This window comes from Phoenix dactylifera, chromosome 16 (genome assembly GCF_051530095.1).
Source record: "Phoenix dactylifera cultivar Ajwa chromosome 16, Ajwa_hap1_PhDact_Kaust_v1.1, whole genome shotgun sequence".
Taxonomy (NCBI): domain Eukaryota; kingdom Viridiplantae; phylum Streptophyta; class Magnoliopsida; order Arecales; family Arecaceae; genus Phoenix; species Phoenix dactylifera.
Window position 1 is genome coordinate 17,075,077 of NC_143205.1, and position 4,773 is coordinate 17,079,849.

At 36.8% G+C, this 4,773-nt stretch overlaps 1 non-coding gene across 1 annotated transcript; it reads left to right on the forward strand.

The window, feature by feature from the left end:
- Positions 1-4,575: 4,575 nt before the first annotated feature.
- Positions 4,576-4,773, forward strand: LOC113463516 (U2 spliceosomal RNA). Its single transcript, XR_003387860.4, has one exon. It is a non-coding gene; the product is annotated as a U2 spliceosomal RNA (small nuclear RNA).

Genomic DNA, 4,773 nt, shown 5'->3' on the forward strand with positions numbered 1-4,773 from the left:
CGTGCTTTTCAGACCTTTACAAGCTTTACATCTCGTGATATTGTGCAATAAAGTATTGAAGGGAGGGGAGTTTCATCTTGCTGAACGTTCCCAGACTACAAGCCAACAACTGCGAACCATTCCTTTTTCTTTTCTAGCTTTACCAACTTCTAATTAAGACCTATTCTCGAGGTAATCGTCATCTTCTTCTTTGTTCTGTTTGGAGGCAGGGAATGGGACTACTGGTGTTGGGTCCTACAACCCTAGCTTCAAGTAGTGGATGGGAAGTGGGCGTGAAGTGGGGACGGGACAGTGGAGGAGTTAAAAAACGGTGGTGAGTGTTGTTTTTATTTTGCTTGGAGATGGTGAAGGGCGCGAGATTTTATTTTGGTAACCAGAGTTTGTGATTCTCTCATGCCTGCAAAATTTGAGTTCCTCCATGCAGAGATTTGGTTGGATCTTATTTACTTCGCAGGATCTTATGCGATGGAAGATGATTAGTTTTTGTGCACAAAATGGTGACTTTGAAACAATTTCTGCAATTACTAGGTAATGATCTAGCATTAGATACGCGGATACATGAGAAGAAAGAGAAGATGAAAGGAGAGGGAGGACAGGGAGGAAAGCAAAGTGGAGAATGGCAATTTTTTTTTAAAAAAATAATGTATATGTGCGCATGCGTAGGGGCGCGTTGATTGCATTCAGATTCGATAGATTGTTATAATTGTTTCTTAATAGCAATTTGATATGTAACCCACTCACTAATAGCCATTATTCTGAAATAGATCGCATTATTCTAGAGGAGGACTCTAAAATAGTTATCTCCTGAATTTTAGCAGAAGATCAAATTCTCAATCATTCCTCGATAACAAAACTTCGGAGACTAAAAGCAAATATCACCTCTTATTTTATCAAGCATGTTTTTAAAGAGGAGCGGCGGACTGGATGGCCTTCTGTGTTGCTGACTATGGTAGCTCAATACTTTTGATGTCGTCTTCAGCATTACTCACCTATTTTTGGGATACCATTTTAACTAGTGCGCGTGGTTGCATTTGTTCTAGAACTCTCTAAAGTATTAAAAAAAAAAAGCAATGCAAAAAATAGTAATATGATATTTATTGCAACTCTGCCCAATAAGTTTACTCTCCTTTTTTAGCTGTTTTGTAAAGCAATCTCTGCTATACGCTATACGTATATGTATATGTATGCATACTTAAGGGTCGGTTTGAGAGGTGCAAATTAAGATTGATACCATCTATACCATATCTGATGAGCCTTTATAAAGATACCCAGACCTTTTCTTCCAATTACCATGCAGAACAATTTAGATCATGCATATAAGAATTTCTTTCATTTCCTGATATATTTTCTTTGCCTTCTGTTGGATCTACACTATTGTTGCATCCGAATACATTCCTCCAACGGTCCAAATTGTATCATCCTTGTACAAAATTGTAAGAACCCAGTAATGAAGTAAGCATGACATGCCATGTATTTATTTAGGCGTATTTGTTAGACCGTGACATAAAATTGCCTAAGCAACCTTAAAAGAAACAACATTTTTTAATTAATTTTCAAAAAGAAATATTTGCTGAATTAACTAGTTCAATCAAGAAATACGAAGAAATCTTCAACATTATTCATACAGTATTGATGCGAAAGGAACAGAATAATGTGATAGGCCTAAATCGACTATGCCCCTCTGGAGATGGCGGATATGTGGTCCTTTCGAGTCCAAATCAATAAAAGGAACATCTAAATCGAAGATTTACACAATTGAAATAAAGATCTATATCAACAAAAAAAAATCTAGAAATTAAATATTCCATATTTTGATGGTCTTTAATCTGTAGATCATGTGCATATATAAATAGCCACTTTCCAATACGCTACTATGCTAAAATATATGGTAAGTATCTAAATTGAGAATCTACCTTATTGATCATGATCTACACATGTTAGAACATATATTAATTAAAAATCAACGTATTTTACTGTTTAGATATAGTAAAATATAATCTGACTTTAACTATTCATTTGGAAACATATAGCTGGGACCACTCCATCCTGTGGAACTTGTCTCCAGTTCAAAGGTGGTATGCTTGTTCTATTATCTATTTTGATATAATTAACATGATCACTAACAACACTAAAAGAATTCCATGAGATATGGTATCCTAGTCTATGATGCTTGTTCACCTACTGGTGATATATACCTCTCATGGATGGGCTGCTGCTGTTCCAAGCACAAGCCCAAAATGGTGCAGCTTTGTTTCCCTGGGTCTGCTTCAAAAAAATTCCCATGTAGCGAATATGATTTTTCAACACCCAAGGACATGTGATACTCTAGAGGAGCTCCCTTCTTCCATTCCCTTGTACTCCTCTTCGGGGGTACCCTCAATCTCTTAATTTAACTATCAGTTAGGCCTTCAAGTCCTATCATTTTATCTTTTAATCTTTTGCTGTCACAACTGAGGACCTCACCCACAAAAAAACTTATCGGAAGATATTATTTAGATTCATTGGTCCTGTATAAATATCTAAGAAGCCATTTGTAACGATCTATGGCTGCATCTATAAAAAAAATTAACCAAATGATGTTATTTGGATTCTTTAGCCTTTTATAACCTACTCGGTGCATAGCCGATGTAAAATTAAATATATATCTACACAGATCCTCACACTATAGGTGGTTCAACATGATAAGAAGTCCATTAAGATGGAGGCTGCCGGGAGGGCTAATTTTGGCTTGAAGGGCAGCGATCAAGTGGATGAATATGAGGATAAAAGAGGCACCGCCTGAAGAATCTTGTTGTTGAGTGGAAGTGGAGGAAGAAGCTCAATGATCCGCTTTATGTTTTATGATCGTTAGTTCCAAACATGACCAAAGTTGTTATCCTCCTTTTCTCTATTCTTCTACTTAACACTACCCTCCTTCGTTTCTTTTAGTAATATATATGTAGGTTTTTATGATGGTAAGATGGATTAGGCTTTGATACTTAGAGAAGCAAGAGAGCATGTATGGAGTCGCAGAAGCAAGTGAAGGATCTGTAGGACAAGCTCGAGGGCAATGGATGTAAGCAAGACGGAGGCAACAACAATAGCAACTGCCAAAAGGAGGTTCCAAATCAGACTTCTTCCCTTCTTCCATATCCGTATAAAAGTTTAGACATGGCTATTGCATATAAGTTAAAAAATGAGGGAAAAAACTTTAGACATGTACATGAGGTTAAAACTATGTGACTATACTTGTCACAATCAAAGATCTCATCCAACAAGGCTAATTAGAAGGTGTTATTTAAGTTTTTTGGCTTTATATAAGTATCTAAGAACTATCTAGTGCATAGCCGATGTGGGACTAAACGTGCAGCCGCACAAATCCTCACATATTTCTTCTATTTAAGCTCTGGTATGTTTACCAAGCTAAGAGTTCAAGTTTATTCAAAATCTAATTACAAGTACCACGATTAGTATGTAGTCAATCTCCATGAATTCGTGTTCTAGTGTCCCTCAATCCATATAAACTATGGACCGAATCCGCTCTAATACCATTTGTTGTTACTCAGATCTCACCCAAAAATGCTTGCTGGAAGGTGTTATTTGTGTCCTTGGTCCTGTATAAGTACTTATGATTTATCCATTCTATAGTCGATGTGCGACTAAATATATATCCGCATAGATCCTCATAATACTTCAGTATTTTGGTTCTTAAAAAATATCATCATTAATTATCTTCCAGTCCCCACCAGGTTTTTTACAAAATTTTGGATCATTTATGTGTAAATGGCTTCCTTGTATGACTGTATCAGAATGTTAACTTCTTTTTTTTTTTTAGACTTTCTGTGGTATGGTTTGGTTAGTGTATTCTTTGTGACCTCTCTCAAGCTTTTTTCTTTTTCCCGCTGCTTTTGGCTCCCATTGTAAGTTTTTTCCTTTCCCTCTTATGTGTGACGAATCAAACCCAATCTTGTTTCATTGAAAACCCCAGAGGGTTCTTTTGGCATTAAACCATATTTTAAGGTATTTAGTGTTCCATTTTTCACCTGTGATATGAACTATGTAAGTATTCAATCAATCTTCACTCAATTATTGCACCATGAACCATTGATGGCACCATGAGGTATCCATTAGAATGAGTTTTTTTGAACAATTACACTTAGAAAGTGACAAAACAATCAATTGTTAATGGAAAAAGAAAAATTGAAGAAAACTTAAGTCAGTAATCATATGAACACTTACTTGTAGATTAATATTTTGCATGCTCTAGATTCTGACGAAATGATGCCCTCACTGCTATTTTGGAAACTAATATGATGAAAATTATATCCTTAACACAGGAGTTTGCAAGATCCATAGATCAGTGTTTTTAGAAGCTAGATGAGTTGAAATAAATGGCTTGCCGGCTATCTTGATCTGGCTCGAAAAAAAGTCTCAACATTAGAAGATGAAACCCATGCTGATCTGAACTCATATCTCATGTATCAACCTCTAGAATGACAGAACTAAGAAGAGGTCATTTAGTCCCACATCGGGTGGAGAACGGTATAGAATGCTGCAAACTGCCTATAAAGGAGTGTACAGGGCCCGTTATTGGTCATACCTTTCTCGGCCTTTTGGCTAAGATCAAGTGTAGTATCTGTTCTTATCAGTTTAATATCTGATACGTGGGCCATTGGTCCACCATGATATTAAATTAATTTTTTGTGGGGAAGGGTCCGTTCACAGTGGCTTGCCACTGGGGCCCTCTGTTGTCGCCCATGCGTTGCACTACCGCACGGGACTGGCGCGCCCCTA